Consider the following 25,040-nt stretch of genomic DNA (forward strand, 5'->3'; position numbering starts at 1 on the left):
GTAAATTGATGTTTTTAAAAAAACTACTACCCTTTTGTGCAGTTTGTTGTACTCTCTTTATATATGTGACACTACTTCTACAAGCTTGTTTTTGGAGTTGGGGAAGTCCCCAGTGAGATTATCATGCTAAAATAAAAGACATGAGGAGAGATCCCCTACCCCAGGATATTTGAAAAGTGTTTATCAAGTACCAATCTGGTATGTGGTTGAATTGTCTCTTGTCCTTGATATTGGTTTATGTAATCATTTGAAGACACCTCCTTCTCTGAATCTATATAACTGAACTTTGCCCGGATAGCAACTAGTATTTTGGATGGCAGATATCCATGTGTGGGAGTGATGTTTAATAGATTAAATACAGACTTAAAATTGTAAAACTAGTAACAATATGGGATTTATCTGATGTCATTAGATTAATGACAATTAATTCATTAAGATTTTGTGATAATTGACCATTTTTGGTCTATTTATTACAATTATCCTTGTTTTTATTAATCACAGTTGAGATGGACATCGCCCCGCCTAACCCATAGATAAGAGCTTATACTAAACACCTTGGTAGAGAAGATGAGAGGGGATTTCAAATTTAGGTCTGGCAACAGGTTTTAGTAATCGTATACAGGTAAGTGGTCAAGTCAGGGGGCAAACTTCAGCGGACAAAATCAAAACAATTGGTCAGGGCAATCAGAAATAAGGGCAAGGTTAAGATTAAGGGAGAGACATTAGACAGAAAATAAATCATACCAGATACTCCGACGCAAGATGCACTACATCTAAAACTGACAAAGAATGAAGGAAAAAGCCTGTGGTAAATAGAGTACAAATCTGAATGCTCCAGGAGATCTCGTGATTGCACTAGGAATGAGCCTAACCAATCAAAAACTACTGCTAAGATGACTGCTATTTCAAAGAGCCCAGCTGACTGCTCGAGAGCATCCTCTGAGCCACATTTTAAGGTATAAGATATATCTATGCTTCAACAAATTGATTCCAAAAGAAGCAAGTGGTTATTTTTGTCACGTTGCACTAGAATATTTATTAAAACAAATAATCTTTATTGGTATACATTAAAAATAAATGTTGCTCTCAATGTGAATATATTCTTCAAAACAGCAAAATAAAATAACGTTGAAGAAGTGTACATGTAAGAAATCGTTAAAATAAAATGCAATTATTTACTTAGAAATAGTGTGTGCTGCCTTTTTTTTATTATTATTCTATCGCAATCAGTATCTTAAACTTTTATACAATCCCAAAAGTGATCTAGATTCTGACTGTCATTTCCTAAACATCAGTGCTCCTTGTATTGATGTATTCAAATCAAAATCATCACTCTGATATAATAGAATGTTTGACAATAAGGGGCATAATCAATTACCTTTCTGGATCGTGGCTACTCATGGCTGCGCACACAACGGCGCCCTAGGCATTTTTAAAAAAGTAGCGCCCCCCCCAGCAAAAATCGCCGCCCTCCTCCCTCCTCTCCTTACCTTGTCTCACCTCCGCCGCCTCTCTGCTCCGTCTCCTCCCCTCCACTCACTGACACTAGTAAGTGGAGGGGAGGAGACGGAGCAGAGAGGCGGCGGTGGTGACAAAATAGCCTCTTCCCCCCCCCCTCCCCGTCCATCTGAATGCTGTGCGGCGGCCGTGACAGGTATGGTCAGCGGTTGCCGCACAGTTTTAAAGTATTTTAGAATTCTGTGGCGCCCTCCAGGCGCCCTCCAGAGCCCGGCGCCCTAGGCAAGTGCCTAACCTTGCCTAATGGGAGCGCCGGGCCTGGGGCTACCTTTAAGTTTCCCTAATTCCAACCTTTGTAACTGTAATGATTGTATCTTAAGGAGAGTCATTGGGTGATGAATACACATGCTAGCCTGGTTTAGCGCTGGCCAAACAGAGATGCGGAGTCTAAAGTGTCTCTTGGTCTTTACCGAGAACCGCCACAATGCGGGAATGGCACCGGTCGCGGCCCTCTGATATGCCACTAGGCGTAACACAGAGGAAAAGAGGAAGGGTAATCCGCAATCAGGACAGCTGGCTGAAGACGGTACACTGGCAGTAATGAGGTACAAACTCAGTATGCAGAAGGGATGTCCAATAACAAGTCGGGAACTGGTACACAGGCAGTAGTGCACTACAAAATCAGGATCCAGGAAAGAATGGTAGTATACAAGCAAGGACTGGAACATGAGGAGTTAATGGGCAGAGAAGCATTTCAAGGGAGAAGCACAGGAAAGCTCAGCAACATAACAGGAAGTAAGACCGTCGTGGAAACCTATTGCACTTACACTGCTGCAGTATCAGAGTGAACTTTATATAATCTGCAGATTTGAATATGCTGCCTCCCAGGCATGATCATGTGACCACCCAAATCAGGAAGTGCTGACCTCCACACAGCGGCAGAGGAAATCAGCAGCACAGGAGTGTGTAACAAGTAAGTTTTGTGACAGAACTTGTTTAAATACCGTATGTACATAACAAAATCTTGTTATTGTGTGATGGGCATTTAAACTGACTTACAAATGCGAGTAGATTGTTATGGTTAGGATAATTCTTTGACTGCATATCATTTTTTTTGAAAGACACATCATCTTGTAAGCAAAACTCTGCTCAACAATGTACAATGAGGTGCAAAAGCAGTTGCATAAAGTCACAACAGAGAGTAAAGGTCGTTGTTGCTTAAAACTACTGCAGCACATGGTCATGCATTTTCCATCTATTAATTAGTCATGTTCATTGTTATACATTTATTCTAATGGAAATGCAAGCACAATCCGAGAAGTTCAATTATTGGATTATTTTTTTCATCTTTCAAGTGTTAAGCTCAGGACATTACTCTCCCGAAAAACATTTCTCATAATTCTACATTGCTTCATTAAGCGCTGTTGTCAGTACAAAGATTTCTCATAAAACACAAATTAGGGTTAAATCTTGGGTTAAAGCTTTCAATCATTATCTTGTCTGCAAAGTCATTTTGTACAGTATGTGTTCTGATGGTAACAAATACATTTGACAAGTCCTGTGTGAATGCAGGAACTTGACAAAGGTTATCACGGTGCTCAGGCCCATACACATAGGAATGAAAACAGAATCACCAAGTAGGGCCTTATGTGAATAATGAAAAGCGCCTTCCTTCCATGATTACGCATCTAATATGCTACTAAAGTATCATTTGAGAAAAGGAAAAAAGCTTCTGCTATAATTCCTCAACCCATCTAATGGCGTGCAGAGTTTGTGTTGCAGTTGGAAGAATCAGACAGGGGAGGGCTGACATTTTTTAGCCTTGCGTGGGGTAGGGGGGGGGGGGGTAAACACAAGTAAGTTGTCCTGCTTTTCTAACAACACTCTGGTTTGTCTAATGGGAGCATTGTTTTAGACAGCTAATGAAATATATTTTAAAAGAGTTTAGGAGGGCTATATTTTAAAACTAAGAGCATTTGCAAAACAAGGGGTCACACTTTGAAACTGGAGGGAGGAAGACTGTGAGGCAGGACTGTAATAAAATTGTTGTTTTAAATCCCACAGAAAAATTTTCAGCAATCTTCAATAAAACTTCAAAAATAAACTGTTGTCATGAAGGTATAACAAGTAGTACAAAAGAAAAAAAAATAGTTGCCCAAATTACATTGCTATTAGTTTGTGTTTTAGCACCTATACTCGCTAAAAATCACAATGTAGATATCACATTATTGTTCAGGTAAACGGTTCAATAATGATAAATCCCTCTCACATGTCTTTTTGTCATACTTGGCAACATTTCTTTTTCTTTTTCCGGGAGATGCCGGCTGGGAGGTGGGCGTGCAGGGGGCGGGGCGGCGAAATCGCGTCATTTTGGCCCCGCCCCCGTTACGGAATGACGCAAATCGCGTCATTTTACAGCGGGGGCGGGGCTAAACGCCGCGATTCCGAGTGAATCGCGGCGTTTAAACTGATTTTTTCCCCACTTACAATCAGGGAGATTGCCACACTCGTCCGGGAGACTCTCGCAAAATGCGGGAGTCTCCCGGACATTACGGGAGAGTTGGCAAGTATGCTTTTTGTACCATCTTCTCCTCTGTTCCTCTCATAAATTCCGCTGTACCGTCTTCTTCCCTGTCTCTCTCACATGCCTCTCTGCACCATCTTCTGCCCTGCCCATCTGAAAATAGGCATACTTCGAGAACTGGTTCAGAGTAAATCCAGTTAGCAAGTGCACTTTAGCAATTTGGCAAAACCATGTTGCACTGACTGGTGAGCAAATGTAGATTTGGGAAAGAGTGTGCATTTTAGATCAACTCTAAATTATAGTACAAAAATAAAGCTGCCTAGCCTAGTATTTGTGTTCACATGCAAAAGGATGTAGTATTTTCACTCCATGCATAATATGCATTTGCACAACTTGTAGTGGACCATGGTTTATCCAGATGCCTATTTCCACTCACTAGCTGGATTTGTTCCTAACTCCAAATGAGATCCGATTTTGCCCTATTTAATATTTTTAGGTTTTCAAATACTCAATCAGGGTAATAATCTATTATTTTGCTGAAAACTAAGCAATATAACACTTGAAGTGTTGATAGGTGAATTTGCAAAATGTAAGTTAGGATGGACTTTAAAAGGTGAACCAAACTGGAGAAATGAGAACATTTCTATTATTATTCCATATGAAAACATCTACATGTTGTAGGCTGTAATGCTGAACTCTCTTATTGAGCAGTACATGGTTGGAACAATGCAACAATGACAAATTATCACTTCAAATAAATGCAATCCCCAATGTTCCCTTATTTTTCAGAATTATGTGAAGCAATTAAAAAAAATAACAAAATACACCACACAGATCAAATAAACGTAAAATATTTAGAGGTGTGGCAATTGTGACAATTTGCTACCTTATAATAGCGGAAAGAGTGGTGGTTTCCCTCGGAAACTACAGCCTAAAGGTGCAGAGAGGGATAAATCTGCACACACACAGACACACACACACACACACACACACCCGCCCTCCCCAGGAGACCAGGTGGAGAACCTGGTGTAGTCAATTGAGCAGTCAGCCAGAACAAGGCCTGACAGGAAGCTTAAAAAGCTGGGTTTGATCTGTGTGGGAGAGACTGAAGCCAACAAGTGGCCATTGACCAGTTAGGGACCTATCTGTGATAGAAAGAGTTTCGGGCTATGGAACTATGTTTATTTCTGTGAATATTTGATTGCTGAAGACACTGCCAAGACTGTTTATCCACCCTGACAAGTAAATAAACGTCAAAGTGCTTCAGCAGAAACCTGTGTGAGGAGCCATCTGTTTGCACACTTTTCACAGAGGAGACTGCCAAATGTGACATTGGCCGCTGCTTTGTGGTGATGTAGTAACTCATTTAAGATATGAATCCCATTTTGAAAACCGCAACAATTGTTCAATGCACAAATGGACCAAGAACTTTTTCAAGAGAGTGTGTGTATGACCAGAGCCGTAACGAGGGTGGTGCGGGCGGTGCCATCGCCCAGGGCGCAAGGCCAAGGGGGCGCAGCAGCCGCCCGCTACCTGCCCCAATACCATAATGTGACCTCCCCGGCCGCAATGTGTAATAAGAGGTGGTGACCGGTCAGTGACAACTGGATGTCCGCCTCCCGTATTCTCCTCCGCTCATCATCACTTCGCAGAGTTACTAGATTTGGTCCGCTCCGGCCGCTGTAGCCGGTTTCTATGGAGACGCCAACTCTGGAAGTGCTGGCCGCAGTCAGTGTGAAGGGGATCAGCGCGGACCGCGGAGTACATACAGGACTCTGTAGCCGCTGGTTGTGCAGGGGGGACGAGCTGCCGGGATGCTGGAGCCGGGCGAGGAGAATGTGTGGGAGAGTGAGAGGTTATCACCAGCACCAACCACAGGCCAGTATATAGTGTGCACTCCCAGTACCGTCCCCAGAGTAGTGATATAACATAACCCCAGTGTAGTGATATAACATAACCCCAGTGTAGTGATATAACATAACCCCAGTGTAGTGATATAACATAAAACTTCACAGCAGGTCACATATTCATATCTCTCTCTCTTACCCCCCCCCCCCTCCTTTCAAATCATGCCCACTACAGTTTATGTAAGTAAGTGCGCACATATATATATATATATATATATATATATATATTCAGTAAAGTGCTAGCCACACCCACTTGTCAAATGCCACTCCCACTTACATGGGGGGGCGCCGGTGCCCTGTCTCGCCCAGGGCACCAAAATTTCTAGTTACGGCACTGTGTATGACCAGACCAATCAAAATATACAATACTCCACCAACAAAGTGCTTTTTTGTAAATAAGTCCCAATGATGTAAAAAAATAAGATCAAGTGCATCAAGCAGCTTATAAACGATGTTTGGAGTAAGCAAAGCTGTTCTGATATCCTAAGTATGGATTCTGTCATCCAAGGTGCCTTGAAATCAATACTGCAATATACACTGTATATAAATCCACATATATAGTTAATATGCTGTCTGCTATATTTAGTTTATCTTTAAAAGAATGAATGTGTCCTTTTACATGTCAGATTTTTAAATAAATTGTAGTAACTGAAATTTACAGTATATTGATGTGCAAAGAATGGGGAGATTTATACACTTTTAAAAATGCTTTTCAATCTTTGCTTTAAAACATACTCACTATAATTAGCACAGCATGACAAAGATAAAAGTGTTATTTTATTTTTATAATGGCCTGTTATATTCACTAAGGAAAACAGGTAAATTGAACGTAGTCATTAATCATTTCCTATAGAGTGGAAACATTTATGCCATTTAATTTTATTTATTAGTCTTATGTGATAACATCAACACTAATAATTATTCCTTGTATTTATATATTCAAAGTTTAGTGACATTTAGTGCAGTAAAGCAAAGAAGATAACCAGGTGTGAAAATCATGTTTAATTAATGTTTTCCAACAGACATGAAATAAGAAGTACACTTATATTCCTTTACATATTGTACTATAGTAACAACAGTAATATCTAGCTTTACTTGCCACCCCTGTTTGTGAAGTGCAAAGTAGTAATCAAAGTATTGATGGAGGTAAACACGAATAGAACTCTCATAATACAGACTGTGTTTACGCACAGAGTTATCAACATTTTATAAAGTTTCTATTTTATTAAATTTTGAAATTATTCCAAAACATATGGGCCTCATAACATTTCCCACCATGTGGAAATTCTGTTGACCAAAACTCCTGTAACTGCATAACTGATATGGCTGTAAGTACAGGACAAACAATATTGCAAATCTTTCTGCTTTCAGTACAAGTTGATTGTACCAATGAGCCTTTGTGGGTGTCTGTAAATATCATACATGCCAACTTTTGAGAACTCCCTTCTGGAAGGGAAGATCTCACTGGCAACTTTTTGGGGGGACATGTCACTTGACCCCTCCCCTTAATGTGTCACATTCAGTTTGACCTATTAGAGCAGGGGGCAGGGCCGTGATAACGCGTGATTCGCGTCACTAAACCCTGCCCCCACCTGTCAACTAAACGTACGGGCCAGAAACCAGGAGGTTTCTCTGCTCTCCTGGGAGTCCGGGAAGACTCTCAGAAATTCGGGAGTCTCACGGACATTCCGGGAAAGAAGGCAACTATGGTAAATGTGCAGTAGCAGTATTGGGTATGGATGTTAAGTCATACACATTTTAAACTTAACCAAGATGTTAGTTTTATTTCAGAACTTGCAGCAGATGGTATATGCAGGTATTCACAGTTATATTTTCAGTCAGGCAGTAACACAGTCTATTATATAGACAGGCAGGCTTATATAGGTCATTATTGCAGTTGGTATAGCACTTATATTATTTACCGCATGTATGTGCAGTATACTTATAATGGCTGTAAACTGTTTTGAGGAACAGGCCTCTTATTAGATATAAACCTCTGGTCCTTTTATATATTTGTCAAGACAATATCTCCAATAACCGTCAATGGCCATATTTAAGCTTTTGCCTAGGGGTGAAGTCACTGGTTTCACATCAGACATTCCGTACTTTGTATTGCCTCTATGTATGTCTTTCACAATCATGCCTAACAATTTCAGGACCTAGTCCTAGATCTTTCAATGTAAATTTTTGTTTCATCAGATCCTTTACAATGGTGCTATGTTTTTCTTGACCTACTAGCAATAGATCATCCACGTATACCACTATGATGAACAATTTTTCTTCTACAGTTTTTTTTTATATAGACAGTAATCAGTCTCTGACCAAATAAAGTCCATTTCTAGCAGTATAGCATCCAGTTTAATATACCAGAAGCAACGACTTTTCTTTAGGCCATATAGGGATTTCTTTAGGAGGTAGACTTTCCCTCTTGGAACACACCACAATTATACCATAGTGTTCAGGTGGTTCCATGCAGGGGCGGATCTAAAAAATTATTTTATCGGGGGGCGATTTAGTCCCCTTTTTGACAGCTAAGGCTGCCTACGACTGCACACTGTGTGCAAGTCTGTTCGTCAGAGACAGGCAGGGAGTGTGCGCTCCCCGGCCGCTCTGATTGTTTTTAAAACACAATCAAAGCAGCCAGGCAGCACACTCTCCCTGCCTGTCTCTACCAAACGGACCTACACATAGTGTGCAGCCACCTGCAGCAAGCCCCTGCTAGGGGGCTACCCCCCCTGGATCCGCCACTGGTTCCATGTAAATCTTCTCAACTAACTCCCCATTTAGGAATGCTGAGTCAAATTCAAGTTGATTCAGTAATAGATCATGGAGTGTAGAAATGGCAATAACTAAACTTAAGGTCCTGTACCTTGCGACAGGCAATAAGATCTCTCCGTAGTCAATACCGGAATTTTGGGTATATCCTCCAGCAATAAGGTGAGCTTTATGGTGAGCAATGGTTCCATCTGCATTTATCTTTTTTTGCAAAAGACCGACTTGGTTTAGATTGTTTTACGGTTACTCGGCCTGTCAACTACAGTCCATGTCTGGTTGTCATCCAAAGCTACTAGCTCTGTACCTATTACTGACTTACACTCTTCCCAGAAACTAATTGATTTTGTTTCCTCAATGCTTTGCTGTTCACAGAAGAGTATATTAGTGAATTCCTTGCATTATCTTGTAGGGGGAAGACCTCTGTTACTCCTTACAGAACTCCTGCTCGCTGCAATAACACTCTCAGGGTCAGACATGCTTTCTGCTGCCTGTATAAACAACAACCAAATTTTTGTTGTGGTTGTTGTTTGACCACTCTGCTATTCTTTAGGAATATGTGCATATGCCTTACAGCCGAAGACACAGAGATGACTGACACTTGGACTTTTTCCGGACCATACCTCCAGTGAAGTTTTATCTTTTACAGCTGCTGTGGGAGCACGGTTTTTGAGGTATACTGCAGTGGACACTGCTTCCACCCAAAAACTTTTCTCCAGACCTGCATCATTTAACATAGTCCGTGCTCTTTCAACAATTGTGCGATATGCTCGTTCACACACAGACACCATTTTGCTCTGGCGTGTAGGCAATTGTTAGTTGTTGCTGTATGTCATATTTTCTCAAGAATTCAGCTAAAATCCTGTTGTCATACTCTCCGCCACTGTCGGATTTCAAGATTTTTCATTTTAGACCCGTTTAATTCTCTACCAAGCTGTTGTATTCCGCAATTTTGTTGACCATTTCACTGTTAGCTTTAATGAAGTACACATGTGTCATCCTTGTGGTGTCATCAATGAGTGTCATTAAATATCTGTAGCCACTAACCGATTTCACCTCCATTGGACCATCTGTATGTACTAGAGGTAATGGTACTTCAGCCCTAATTGCTGACTTTGGAAAGAAACAACGGGTATGCCTACCCTTTACGTGCCAGTCTCTCAGGACTACTCACAGTGATCCCTGTCACCATCCTATCAACCAATTTGTGGATTTTGTCATATCCCAGATGACCCAGATTCTTATGCCACAGCTCTATGGATTGCACAACACTGTTCGGTGTCTAGGACATATAGTTGGTTGCACCAGGTTGCTGTCGTAATTACAGTCCCTCTTAGATTTTGCATCACACACATATTTGCCCTCTGCAAATTTGACCTTTGCTTTTTAGGATGCTTATAGCAACAAGATTGGTTCTCAAATCTGGTACATACAGCACGTCTTGGATGTCTGTGATGACACTGTCACTGTTTATGCTTAGGAGTAATGTGATTGTCCTGACTTTTGTGGCAATATGGACTTTGTCTCCAATCCTTTTTTACAGATATGGGTTCATATGATTTCAGTAAAGTGAATCACTATTGATTGCAGCTGAAGTGTCTAGTGGCCCCCAAGTCCATATACCATCAGTCCTCCTTGTGACTGGCTGCAATATTTAACACTGACTCGTTTGGTTTGTCAACCTTCTTCTGCGCATCACTTACACCATTTGGCCCTCATGATTTCTGTCATTAGTTTGGTATCGTTGGACTCCAAAGCTACCACCAGGAAATCGAACTCTGGTGTTATAAACTGCAGCATTGCCATCGTAACCTCCTCATCATCCACCTGTGCTCCCACAGATGCCAATTGCTCCCGTCCCAGAAACTCATGAGTGGGAGCACTTGCAAGCCATTCTGTTACAGACTTGTTCATATGACCAAGCACATCCCCTCCTAGCCTATTACTTACCTATGTAAACCTGCTCTGTGCACTGCTAAGGTGTCAGAGCATTATCATTGTTCCCTCGGTGAGCCTGGTTTCACTATATTCACCATAAATAATATATGCATATTTATCCTGCCAAAACTATATGCTTGGGGGTCTATGCAACAATTTGATGTGGAACAACTAAATATGCATTGGTGCACATCGCAGTGATGCATATTTATGTACAGCCAGGGGCAAACGCAGGATTTGTAGAGGGGGGTTTCCACACCACGCCGCCAGTGGGCGTGACCAGCATGCATGGTGGAGTAGCTATAATTTTAGACAGTGCTTGGCTGCTCTCCAACTCTTCTTATCCCCATAATATACATGGGCAATGCTGCGTGTACTACTGTTAGGTGCACGCAGCTCTCCCTTTTCAAGCAGAGCCGTGTGAAGCGGGAGCAGGGTCCAGCCACCTCAATTATACAGTGCCCCAGGCTTGGAGGGGGTTTCCAGGCACTAGGAAACCCCCCCTCGGTTTGCCTATGACAGCTAAGATGCATCATGTAGGGGCTACTCTGGGAGCCCTGGCGAAGTGACCTCTCTAGAGCGAATTTTTTATTCCTGCTTATAGGAACAGGAGGAAATGCAGTGCGCATCCACATAGCACTCACCTTGTATCGTATTCTGCAAAGCCAAAGAGGCTTCCGCAGAATCCCATAGGAAATGACAGGTAACGCCATCCTTAGAAGCTTAGCAAAGTTTGATGCATTGCAGAGCATCGCAGTCCCCATATACATCTATGGGGACTGCAATGCTGCATGGTATTAGCCTAAACGGAGGAGATTTCTGTGATATCTCCTACGTTAGGCAGTTAATGCATAGCAAATATACTTAAAAGATGCAGAAACAGCCGTTTCTTCATCTTTTAAGTGGAAATTATCTTGATGCATAGACCCCAGAGTGCTGTACTCTGACAAACTATATTCCTGGTGCTGTATTCTGCTGAGCAATATACCTGCTGCTGTCAGTTTATTGATTCAACTTCTTGGCCCTGTGCTACTGAAGCCTCCCTTGGATTGCTTACCTGTGTTGTGACCTTGGCTCTGGATAACTATGCTATTCATTAATGCATGACTTCCCTTTTGACTTGGGCACTGGATACATACTCTTTCTGAGGACTCTCTGGTACCAGAGGTACAAGGATTGTTTATATACTATATGTTGCTTGCGACTGCCATTATACTCTTAATATATGTATGCTGTTTGAGATTGATGTTACATCTGATTATGTGAAGATTAGTAGCAAGCAATTATTATTCTGCTACACAGAAGGCATATCCTTCATATATGATCATTCAGTGTAATTTCCTCCATAAGGCTAGTTTCTGCAATACTCTTTCCACAAACTGTATTCCTTTTCTCTCATACTTTCTCTTTGATCGCTTAGGGGTCTATTTATAAAACAGAGAAAAGCCCTATATCAGGTGTTTAAAGACTAAAGCCAGCTATCGCCAGCAGGGCCGGATTTACCGCTAGGCAACCTAGGCAACTGCCTAGGGCCCAGCGGTACCCAGGGGGTCCTGCCAGAGCTGACGGTGAGCGGGGTAGGCAAGGCAGAGGGACACTCCCCTCCGCCTGCCATCCTCCTCTGGCCGCCGGCATAATACACAAGAACCGGCAGAAAATAGATTTAAAAAAAAACAAAAAACAAGTCAGCTGACCGCTCGTCGGGTCCCGGCAGCCTCTCCTCCTCTCAGTGTCTCAGTGATAGAGAGAGAGGAGGAGAGACTGCCGGGACCCGACGAACGATCACATGACTCTTTTTTTTTTTTAATCTGTTTGGACTAACTGAGGAGGAGCAGCGCGCCGGAGAAGAAAGGCAATAGAAAGGTAAGTAAAACAACGGAGGGACAGAGGTGGTGATGGTGAAGAGGCACAGAGGTGGTGATGGTGAAGAGGCACAGAGGTGGTGATGGTGAAGGGGCACAGAAGTGGTGATGGTGATTGGAACAGAGGTGGTGATGGTGAAGAGGCACAGAGGTGTGATGGTGAAGGGGCACAGAAGTGGTGATGGTGATTGGCACAGAGGTGGTGATGGTGAAGAGGCACAGAGGTGGTGATGGTGAAGGGGCACAGAAGTGGTAATGGTGATTGGCACAGAGGTGGTGATGGTGAAGAGGCACAGAGGGGGTGATGGTGAAGGGGCACAGAAGTGGTGATGGTGATTGGCACAGAGGTGGTGATGGTGAAGAGGCACAGAGGTGGTGATGGTGAAGGGGCACAGAAGTGGTGATGGTGAAGGGCACAGAAGTGGTGATGGTGAAGGGCACAGAGGTGGTGATGGTGATTGGCACAGAGGTGGTGATGGTGAAGGGGCACAGATGTGGTGATGGTGATTGGCACAGAGGTGGTGATGGTAAGGGGGCACAGAAGTGGTGATGGTGATTGGCACAGAGGTGGTGATGGTGAAGGGGCACAGAAGTGGTGATAGTGATTGGCACAGAGGTGGTGATGGTGAAGGGGCACAGAAGTGGTGATGGTGATGGGCACAGAGGTGGTGATGGTGAAGGGGCACAGAGGTGGTGATGAGCACAGAGGTGGTGATGGTGATGGGCACAGAGGTGATGGTGAAAGGGCACATGTGATACTGTAAAGGGGCAAAAGTGACAATGAAGGGGCACAGTGTGATGATAGAGGGACAAAAGTGACAAGAGCACATACTTGGATTTATGCGTATTATTTTTGCAAACAACTTAAGTATTTCTGCCCTGACTTCAATATTTATTAGGTTGTTTTGACCCAACTACTTAAAAAAACGGGACTGCTCAGTAATTATTTAGGGGTGCCTTTTTCTGCAGCAGGGTGGCCTTGCTCTTTTCACATGTTAGGTACGCCCCCAAAGATGCAAGCCACGCCCCCACCTCCTTTGGCGGCGTGCCGCCACAGCGCGGCGGCACATGCATTCACATCTACTTAACTATAGAGGTATATGGTAGGCTGCAAAAATATAGTGCTATGGATGGTTAAGGGAGGGGGCCCAAAAACAGTATCCTGCCTATGGCCCTATGAGGTCTAAATCCGGCTCTGATCGCCAGGGGCTTCCGGTGAAGCTTCCAGATGCAAAGTATGGGTAAGCCTATTTAACAAGGATAGCCTTGGTATAAGTACCGCCACTGTCCTCCTATCACTATCAGCATCTCAGGATGGCGATAGCAGAGACAGTACAAAAGAAAAAATGCTTCCAGTTCCAATGCACATATATATATGAACCAGCAATGCCAGGTCATGTATGCGCAGAGGCTCCCTGGACTGGCTGCCAAAGTGGTAAGAAACCTCTTGTCACTGCCAGCTTGTACTGCTGGGGGGCTGAGAAAAATTGGTTCATAAGTTATGAGGTCTTTCGCTGTGATAAGCAGCAATAAATAATTTAGGGTGTTACCCTTGGATAATAAATAGGGCCCTTTACATTCCCTGTATTCTGTCTTTTCTATCACCCTGTGTCTTTCTGTCTCCTCTAGGCCAACATTTTATTTACCCACATATTTATTTCAAACTTATGTAACCACTGTACTCCAGGCTGGCACAAGCCCAGGAGGTGCCCAAGGCATCACATTAGTGTAATGGCAGCGCTGGCCCTGATTATTTTGTCCTTAACTCTCCATATTTGCTCTTCTACCTCCACTCTTTAGCCTGTCTGCAGTGGGAGTCTGATTGTACTTCGTTAGAACTTTTTCCTCCTGCTCCACCATTTATAACCCCATAGGTAAAACAGAAACAAGATTGCATATACAGAATTCCTTTTTATGAACTGAACATAATTAATTCAGTGATACACACTGCTGATTGTGATTAACACTCCCAATAGCAGTAATCACATTCCATTTATTTATTCTTGCATTATGCATGCACTTCTACGTTACAAAAATGACAGTAAATATGCAAGTGATTGGAAAAAAGCATTAGCTTGTACAGACATAACTTATCAAAACGGTATGCTATACTGTAATAATAAACCACAAATGTGTACTTTGTGTTGTAATTAAGCAACATGAGAACTCAGGGCCTGATTTAAGTTTGGAGCAAAGCAAAGAAAAGGAGCAATTTTGCACCTGGACAAACCATGTTACATGCAAGGGGTACAAAATGACTTATTTTTTTACATGCAAGGAAAAGACTGACTTTTTTCATGTAGCACACAAATGCTTGATTGATTTATTTTTACACTGAAATTAAAGCTTCTCTATGGCATGGCGAATCCCAAATATAAATCTGTCCCTACATTTTAAATTTACCTCCCCCTCTAATGCAACATGGTTTTGTCAAGGTGCAAATTTGCTCCTTTTTTTTGCTCCTAACTCAAAATCAGGCGTTCAGTCTTTAAGAATTGTGGGGGAAATGCACGTTTGTGGTGGTGAAGTTGTTCCTGCTTTGTGACATCATGTACCTACTTATCGTCTGTTTATATAGAGTCATTCACTGATTAGCACTACAAAAGGGTTTGAATGTGGACAAGCCAATAGCAGGATGATATGGAATCATGGCAAATATCTGTTGACCATGGCAATCCATGCAAAATGTAGGATATCTGCAATACCATATGCATACTTGCCAACTCTCCTGGAAAGTCCGGGAGACTCCCAAACTTCGGGTCAGTCTCCCGGGCTCCCGTGAGAGCTGACATTTCTTCCGCATACTGGAATTCTCTTGTTAAAATGATGCAATTCATTTTAGCCCCGCCCCCCGCGACAAAATGTAATTGTACTCCCGCCCATTAGTCCCCTCCCGCCCATTAGTCACGCTCCTCTCCCGGACGTCGCCTACTGAAAGTAGGCAAGTATGACCATGTGTAAAGTTCACACACAAATACACAAGATTTCGTTTTGCAAGACCAAATATTCTTGTGACCTTCATATTTAGTTGCATTCTCTATTTTTCGCAGTCGAGGCACATTTCTGAAAATAAGTGCACATAGACCAGTGTACTGTGTAACTCAAAAGGCAGCTCTGATATCCCGTTACTGTCATGAGCTATAATGCATAAAAGAGAGTCCAAAAAGTCATAGTTAAGAAGAAAAACAATAATTGAAATGAATGAATTGGTCCAAATGTTATATTAGACAGCAATTTAAGAGGCTGATTTTATATTTGTAGATGTGCATTTCAACCACAATTCAAAAATCTGCACACAAGTGCCCCATAAATTATCTGCTCTGCTGAAACATAAAAATGAGAAATGGGCACAGTTACTTCTGAAGGATTCTGCTGCACACACATATTTTATTTGATTTGTGTCACCCACTGACTGAGAAAGAGAAGTGATTACTATCAAAAGTTTCAATGATAAAGGCAGATGAAGTCAGATGGACTACTGGTCCTCATGTAGGTGCTTATGGTACATTGTAAACTAGATTTAATCTCAAACTACATATCTGCTTAAGGACATCATACACCCAAAGGTAAGGAATAAAGACCTCACAGAACATCTCATGTGAATTGTCAGAAAGAAGTTTCCAAACAGACCTACTTTACTCCTTCATTGTGTAGACAGGAGTGACAGATAGCAACTTAATATCAACCTAAAAACAAATGGCTAATTATGGTTCATGAAGTGCTTACAGCACATGTGTTGTCTATTGATGACCCGTTCCATGTGTTCTGAATCAGACAAGGCACAAACAAGCAGGTCATCTGTTCTGATACCCTGCAACCAGAGAGTGGTCAGTACTAGACTTGTCACCCACAGATAAGGTTGCCCATATTATGTTATATTGTTTCTGTGCCTCACTTGCAACTGCACATGGTAGACCATACTTGCCAACTTTTCCTCGTTGGCTTAAGGGAGATCCCGGGGAAGGTGGGCGTGCGGGGGTGGGGCTTGACAAATCACATCATTTTGACACCGCCCCTAAACGATTGTCAAAATTGTGGCCAATTACAGCAGGGGGTGGGGCTAAAAGTATGCAATATTTGAGTCATTAAGCCCCGCCCCTGCCACTTATCAATTGCGGGGGCGAGAACCGGGAGGTCTCCCAGAAATGTGGGAGTCTCCCGGACATTCTGGGAGAGTAGGCAACTGTGCGTTAAAGAAAATCAGCTAATGAATCTCTAGAGACTGAAGTGTCTTTTACATTTCAGTCTCCAATACTGAAGTCATGTTATCTTACCTATCAGTCTTTAATTAAATATTGGTCTCCATTAAAATGGCCACCTCCATAGGCATCAATACATGGACATAGGACACAATTTCTGAACTGTGTCATCATGCCACAGATGACGAAGCCAACCACATCTTGTACTGGCTCAGGGAGAATGCCAGACTCTTCAGGGAGTGAGGGAGACCACCCCTATTTCAGGGAGTCTCCCTGACATTCAGGGAGAGTTGGCAAGTATGTGGTAGACAATAAAATAAAATACAATATATATATATATATATATATATATATATATATACTGATACTGTGTGTGTGTGTGTGTGTATATTTATAGATAGATAGATAGAGATATATTTGTACAAGGGGAATTAACAAAATTCTGATTCTAGCCATTTTTTTTTATTGCTTACTGTGATATGTGCTTTGTTTTAAACAAGACAATATGGTTTATAATGCCTCAGTGTTTGTATGACTAGGAAAATCAATACTCATTCTAGTTAAAAAGAGAAATGGGACTATAATGAAGGCACATGCTGGGGAATGAGTTAAATCCTGAAGATGTCAATATACAGTAGTTCCTATATGTTAAGCAGAGTACAGGTAAAGTGCAATAATTACTATTACCTTCTTTATTAAGATTCACGTATCTAATGAAGGAAAATACTAAAGTATAAAATGTAAGGACATTTGTAGTATTATGGAAATGCAAACGTCAGTAATTGTGTTGAAGAAAGAATGCGCACATTGATATACACTCATAAGTGACACGTAAGATAAAATAATATACATCAGAAATAATAATAAGATATATTTGGTATCATGACTGCCTACAGGTTGTAATATTTATTATAGCCATTACCTAAGAAGTGATGTCATCACTGAAGTGCAGCTCTTATCACTAAGTACAGCCATCAATGCATCATAGAAGCAGGATTTTTCCATTTGCTTAGCATATTTTTACATGCAAATCTGCCTAATTTACCACCTAGCCCATAAATAGGTTTATGACCCCATTCTAAATGCTTCAGTTATTTTAGAAGTATATAAGATTATTTTACTCATATAAACCTTTGCAAAGTGAGTTTAGAATTTAACAGACTTTATTGATTTGCTGTTTTCTAACATTGTAAAGGTAGGAAGCAAATAATGCAGGTAGCCATCATCTGGCATTAATTGTATTACACCTCAGTAGCTTGAGCACTCAACTACAAAAAGCAAAGGTTGAAGTTTGCAACTCTTTTACTTCAGTAATATATGTCTAATAAAGGTTTAGATGGACCTACCGGCTACACATCTATTTTGTAGACTGGACTAATATTCATAAGAATCTAGCCTCGTATTCTCTAGGAAAGAATACCTCATGAATGGAAATCAGGTCTCATGAATGTTAATCAGATTGATAGGGTGCATATTAGTTCAGTCCACAAAATGGATGCCTCCATTGTATGGGGAGGGAACATTTTCAGCTGGCTTTCCTTGGTAAACACATACAATAGATGTAACTTTCCTGACTATTACACATAAAGGCCTGGAGTATACACATGCAGTACTGTCCAACCAGCTGCATGCATCAAATATTTTTGTGTTTTGTCAATGCTGTGGGTATCATTGTGCCCCAACATACACAAGTGAGTTTTCAAAGAGATCATTTTTCACATGAGTTCCTTCTACGAGTTTCACATGAGTTCCTTCTATGAGTGTTCAGAGATCATGTGGATGAGGTCGTGAACAAGCTTTTATGCAAGTCAAGAGCTAAATGTAAATGTCAATGTAAACAGCATACCTCTCAGGAGTGTAAATTTACATAAACATAAACAAGGTAACACATTACCTTTTACCACAGCACATCCTTTAAACTTGCATGGTGGGATATATAAACATATATTAATGTCAAAGAAACACAGCAGTAATCCATGTCATATATATATATATATATATAAATATATATATATATATATATATATATATATATATATATACAGAGAGAGAGAGAGAGAGAAAGAGAAAGAGAGAGAGAGAGAGAGAGAGAGAGAGAGAGAGAGAGTGAGAGAGAGAGAGAAGACGATACTAGGCATTCTCTTTTGATCTTTGAAAAGTTTTCAGTCAAGCTGGGTATATATATTGATATATATATATATATATATATATATATATATATATATATATATATATATATATACATATATATCCCAGCTTATCTAAAAACTGTTCAAAGGTCAAAGGAGAATACCTAGTGTTATCTATTCTACTTAGTCTCTCCCTCTCTCTCTCTCTCTCTCTCTCTCTCTCTGTATATATATATATATATATATATATATATATATATATATATATATATATATATATACGTTTATACACACAACAGTGCTGCTCCATAATTGTGCACTAATGTTACATTATTTTTAAAAACCCTTCTTGTGCATTTAAAGATTCATAGCGGATAAACACAATGACAAAACATGTAGAAATCTGTGATCTGTGAAGATCACATCATGATAAATGGACGTTTTATTTGTTACCTAAGTGTGAATGATGTTAGGCAACCCCCAACTTGTTTCATTATATAGAACTTTGTCAGGGGGGTAAACTGACTGTGCAAGTGAGTTTACATGATTGCGATCCCATTACTGTCCAATGTTTCAGGAGAGATATACTGCCAGACCTATACTAGGTGGACATATGTAGACTTGGAGCATAAGGGTGAAAATCCCAGTTGTGAAACCCCTTAAATGGTGCCACATGAAATGAGATTATTACCTTACCTCATCTGCAGAATGGCCTGCGGTACTCTTTAAATCCTAGGCCACTACTTGAAATGTAAAAATAGATGAATTTGTTTACTATAATAAACATACATGTATAAAAGTAGGAAAGGTATGTTATCATAAGATAATAAAGCTGTCAATGTCTTTAGAATTGTTAAAATAACAACAAAAAGTCTTTAGACCTGGACTACAAATACAAATATACATTTACACTATTTCAGTACTGTGTTATTTTGAAAACTACTTCAGTTCATCACCTTGGCTTTTGTTACTAGTCAGGATTTATGTTGTGATCAGGGAAGATGTTTATTGAAATCATCAGCAGAGTTTTTCCATTATCTGTTACAACAGTTCTAAGCATTTACCTGTGGTCCACTGTACTACTAAACCCTGTCATCAATGCTGACTCCTACGTATTATAGAAACCTATCATTACTGCTGACTCCTATGTGCTATAGTCCTGTTTCAGCAAACTCATAACAGGACATATTGATTATCCTAGAGACGTTCTACTGAAGCAAACCTTGATAACACTGTGAAGACATACTGTATAAAATGAGAATCTTCCTATATCAAAATCAGTTAAATTTAGTGTTAGACTGTTGATTAATATATGCCTGTTTTAAACACAAAATGTATCCACTCCCAAACTGATAAACAGTAATGAATGGTGTTTCAGGATTACCACTTACACACTCTTAATAGTCCTCATAGGCTCTGTATGTTTAAGATGCATCAATCACAATGTGTCAGAGCAGGATCAATTAAACATTGTTTAAAATGCACGTGTAATGGTTGACTGCATAACACTGTACTATAATATCAGAATAAAAGGTATCCAAATAACAGAAGTTACCTGGATACTGAACCTAAAATCAAAGTTGTGATATTTACTTTATATAACAAACTACCAATTGTATATGCCAACAATGTGGGCACACGTGAGAACTAAAGATATTTAATATGAGGCTTTCATCATGGTAGAGATGTTTTACCTATGGACTGCACTAAACGTCCTGCCTACATGACCATTGAAGGAGATTGGTGTCAGGCTATATAAGCCCAAATTACTAATAACAGAGACCAACAGCATATAGTATATAGTGTATATATTAGGGATGAGCGCGCTCGGATTTCTGAAATCCGAGCCCACCCGAACGTTGCGGATCCGAGTCGGATCCGAGACAGATCCGGGTATTGGCGCCAAATTCAAAAGTGAAACTGAGGCTCTGACTCATAATCCCGTTGTCGGATCTCGCGATACTCGGATCCTATAAATTCCCCGCTAGTCGCCGCCATCTTCACTCGGGCATTGATCAGGGTAGAGGGAGGGTGTGTTAGGTGGTCCTCTGTGCTGTTTAGTTCTGTGCTGTTTAGTTCTGTGCTGTTTAGTTCTGTGCTGTTTAGTGCTGTGCTGTTTAGTGCTGTGCTGTGCTGTGCTGTGCTGTGTTCTGCAGTATCAGTCCAGTGGTGCTGTGTGCTGTGCTCTGTCCTTCTGAGGTCAGTGGTGCTGCTGGGTCCTGTGCTGTGTCCTGTTCAGTCCAGTGGTGCTGTGTCCTGTGCTCTGTGCTTCTAAGGGCATAGTTATTTCCCCAATATTCCCCTGTGTTTAAAAAAATAAAAAAAAGTTTTTTTTATAAAATACCAAAAACTACTTTAATATTTTTTAATTACCACAAAATTTTCACAACCAATCCTGCAGTATAAGCCCATTGGTACTGCAATATTACCAAGTTCACACATTCAGCAGTAAAAGTCCAGTGGTACTGCAATATTACAAAGTTTACACATTCTGCAGTATCAGTCCAGTGGTGCTGTGTCCTGTGCTCTGTCCTGCTGAGTTCCGTAGTGCTGCTGGGTCCTGTGCCGTGTCCTGTTCAGTCCAGTGGTGCTGTGTCCTGTGCTCTGTGCTTCTAAGGGCATAGTTATTTCCCCATTATTCCCAAGTTTGTAAAAAATAAAAAAAAAGTAAAAAAAAATAAAAAATTAAAAAAAAAATAAAATATATAATAATTATAACCAAATTTGCAAAACCAATCCAGCATTATAAGTCCATTGGTACTGCAATATTACCAAGTTCACACATTCTGCAGTATCTTGTGCTACATATAATGGAGAGCAAAAATTTGGAGGATAAAGTAGGGAAAGATCAAGACCCACTTCCTCCTAATGCTGAAGCTGCTGCCACTAGTCATGACATAGACGATGAAATGCCATCAACGTCGTCTGGCAAGCACGATGCCCAATCTCCTAGTACAGGGCATGTAAAATCCAAAAAGCCCAAGTTCTCAAAAAACAGCAAAAAAAGAAACTTAAAATCATCTGAGGAGAAACGTAAAGTTGGCAATATGCCAATTACGACAAGTAGTGGCAAGGAACGGCTTAGGCCCTGTCCCGTGTTCATGACTAGTGGTCCAACTTCACCCAAGGATCAAAGCCCTCCTCCCCCCCCCTACAAAAAATTTAAGAGAGTTATGCTGTCAGCAACAACAACAAAACAGCAAAGAACTCTGCCTTCTAAACAGATGACATCACAAATCCCCAAGGCGAGTCCAAGGGTGTTGTTGGTTGTGAACCCTGACCTTCCCATCACTGTACGGGAAGAGGTGACTCCATCCAGCATTTGCAGCACGCCCTCTGCATATGCTGGAAGGATCACCCACAGTCCAGTTACAGATTTGGCTAATGAAGGTGTGAATGTTGTGCACTGGGAGGAGGATATTGATGTAGCTGGCGCTGAGGAGGATGTTGATGATTATGATGCAGACAGATACCAAATTGCATTTCTCAATTTCTATTTATATTCTAGATTATATAACGGCTGAAAAGTTTTCTGTTTTACTCCTAGTGGAGAGGGGATCTGATGCAGACAGATACCAAACTGCCTTTGTCCATTTCTTTGTATATTTGAATTGCTAGTTCTACAGTCTATGCAGGCTGCTTTATTTATATTCAACTACAAGTGTAGGGCGGGGGGGGGGGGGGGCATAGATAGCCACCAAAGTAACGTGGTCCATTTAATTTCACTTTCTAGCTCCACAGTCTGTGCAGCCTGCTTTTTTTTATCTTCAAAGTATTTATATTTACAAGCCTTGCAATCTAAATTAACTAGAGGTAGTGACGTGGTAGAACTCCAAAAGGCAGTTTGGAAGCCCCTGTACAAACTGGCTCTATTTTTTAACTGAGTTGTCCCCCCTCCAGTGTGTACTCGGAAAGAGTTTTTAGTGCAGCGGGGAACCTGGTCAGTGAGCGGCGAAGGAGGTTGCTTCCTCACAACGTTGAAAAAATGATGTTTATAAAAATGAATAATCAATTCCTCAATGAAGTACAGCACTGCCCTCCAGACAGTACAGAGGGACTGTGGTTGTGGAGTCCAGCGGGGACGAATTGATAATGTGTGAGGAGGAGGAAGTACACACTGTAGGGGGAGAGGAATCAGAGGTTGAGGATAAGGACGACATCTTTCCTCAGTAGAGCCTGTTTAGTTTGTACAGGGAGAGATGAATTGTTTTATTGGTGTGGGGGCCCAAACAAACCAATCATTTCAGCCACAGTTGTTTGGTAGGCCCTGTCGCTGAAATGATTGGTTTGTTAAAGTGTGCATGTCCTATTTCAACAACATAAGGGTGGGTGGGAGGGCCCAAGGACAATTCCATCTTGCACCTTTTTTTTTGGCATTATGTGACCATTCAACAGTCGTTTGCCATGTTCAAAAAGTAAAAGAAAATGCCAACAAATTCAATAAATTAAATCAAAAGTTAAATGCCCTGTCATTATTTAAAACAAGAGGTTTTGACGTGCTAGAATTAGTGTAGTGTTAAGATGTTATAAACACTACACTTGGAAATTGGAGGAGGTAATGTGGCCCCGGTATCAAGTTGGGTACCGGGGCCACCCCACTACGCAGTCCAGATACTTGTTTGGTGGAATTCCGACACGTGGAGGGTTTTTAAATTATATTGTGGCCTCGGTACCAAATTGTGTACCGGGGCCACCACACTACGCAGTCAAGATACTTGTTTGGTGGAATTCAGACCAGTTGAGGGTTTTATTATTATATTGTGTGGACCACTCTATCTATACCACACTACAACTCTATACCACTCTATTTCCTACTTTAATTCTATTTAATTCTATTTCCTACTTTAATTCTATTACTAATTAATTACCATAAAGAGGAACAAAAAAAACCAATTTTACCAAAAGTATAATATGACTTAGACTTACAAACACTACACTTGAAAGATCGTGCCTTTAAATGAAAAAGTCAGTCTTGATTGCACGACTATGTGCAAGTGCAACAGGGACATTTTTTTGGGTTTACAAAGTCAAACAATAACACTACGACCCTGTCTGTCTGGGGTCTGTCAATGACGAATTGTCTGGAGCATGTTTTGAGGAGGTATTGTGGCCCCGGTATCAAATTGGGTACCGGGGCCACCCCACTACGCAGTCCAGATACTTGTTTGGTGGAATTCTGACACGTGGAGGGTGTATTTATTTTATTGTGGCCCCGGTATCAAGTTGGGTACCGGGGCCACCCCACTACGCAGTCCAGATACTTGTTTGGTGGAATTCTGACACGTGGAGGGTGTATTTATTTTATTGTGGCCCCGGTACCAAATTGTGTACCGGGGCCACCACACTACGCAGTCAAGATAGATAGATGCGTATCATAGATAAAGTACATTCAGTGGTGTGGGGCAAATTGAAAAATATTCAAAATGCACTGACATTATCAAAAACAAGAGGTTGTCACATGCTAAAACTCCAACATGTATATGATGGAGAGGATGGAGGAGCAGCCGTATGTGTAGTGTAATGCAGACCTGTTGAAGGTTTTTTATATATTTTATTGTGGTGCCCAGTGCCCACTCCTCTACGCAGTCCAGGTACATTTATTGGTGCGAATCAAACAAGTTGATGGTTTTCTTATTATATATATTGTGGTGACCCACTCCTCTACGCAGTCCAGGTACATTTATTGGTGCGAATCAAACAAGTTGATGGTTTTCTTATTATATATATTGTGGTGACCCACTCCTCTACGCAGTCCAGGTACATTTATTGGTGCGATTCATAAAAGTTCAGGGTTTTTAAGATATTGTGGTGACCCACTCCTCTACGCAGTCCAGGTACATTTATTGGTGCGATTCATAAAAGTTCAGGGTTTTTAATATATTGTGGTGACCCACTCCTCTACGCAGTCCAGGTACATTTATTGGTGCGAATCAAACAAGTTGATGGTTTTCTTATTATATATATTGTGGTGACCCACTCCTCTACGCAGTCCAGGTACATTTATTGGTGCGATTCATAAAAGTTCAGGGTTTTTAAGATATTGTGGTGACCCACTCCTCTACGCAGTCCAGGTACATTTATTGGTGCGAATCAAACAAGTTGATGGTTTTCTTATTATATATATTGTGGTGACCCACTCCTCTACGCAGTCCAGGTACATTTATTGGTGCGATTCATAAAAGTTCAGGGTTTTTAATATATTGTGGTGACCCACTCCTCTACGCAGTCCAGGTACATTTATTGGTGCGAAT

At 41.1% G+C, this 25,040-nt stretch overlaps 1 protein-coding gene across 1 annotated transcript in view; it reads right to left on the minus strand.

Annotated features, from left to right (window-relative positions):
- Positions 1-25,040, minus strand: part of KCNIP1 (potassium voltage-gated channel interacting protein 1) — a 692,067-nt gene that overhangs the window by 663,550 nt on the left and 3,477 nt on the right. The window lies entirely within an intron of this gene.

The sequence above is a fragment of the Mixophyes fleayi genome, chromosome 4 (genome assembly GCF_038048845.1).
Source record: "Mixophyes fleayi isolate aMixFle1 chromosome 4, aMixFle1.hap1, whole genome shotgun sequence".
Taxonomy (NCBI): domain Eukaryota; kingdom Metazoa; phylum Chordata; class Amphibia; order Anura; family Limnodynastidae; genus Mixophyes; species Mixophyes fleayi.